A 428-nucleotide genomic window follows, 5' to 3' on the forward strand; every position below is an offset into this window, starting at 1 on the left:
AAAAATCGGACAATAACCACGCCCATATCCCATATAACGGTAATTTAGAGAAATACGAAATCTTCGATAAATCAGTAAATATTAAAGCTAATTTATTAAAAATTGATGCTTGCAACAACTCTTTACCAAGAAATACGTTTATGATAAAATTTTTGGAAAATGGGCGGGGCACCGCCCACTTATGATCACATATATGTATCTCGGTAACCGTTCTACCAATTTGTACCAAACTCGGTATGGTTATTGTGCTTGCCACATAAAAGCAAAACGTTGAAGATTATTGAAAGCGGACTAAAATTGAGGCCGCTTTTCATATAACGGTAAATTTCAGAACTGCTTTAAACTTCAAAATTTCGAAATCAAAGTACGCTAATTTACTCAAATTGATACACCCCGGCTTACCATGTAGCGGTTGCTTTCGGAAAGGT

The sequence above is a fragment of the Rhagoletis zephyria genome, unplaced genomic scaffold, assembly GCF_001687245.7.
Source record: "Rhagoletis zephyria isolate East Lansing unplaced genomic scaffold, Rhagoletis_zephyria_1.1 Rzeph_scaffold_00279, whole genome shotgun sequence".
NCBI classification, from domain to species: domain Eukaryota; kingdom Metazoa; phylum Arthropoda; class Insecta; order Diptera; family Tephritidae; genus Rhagoletis; species Rhagoletis zephyria.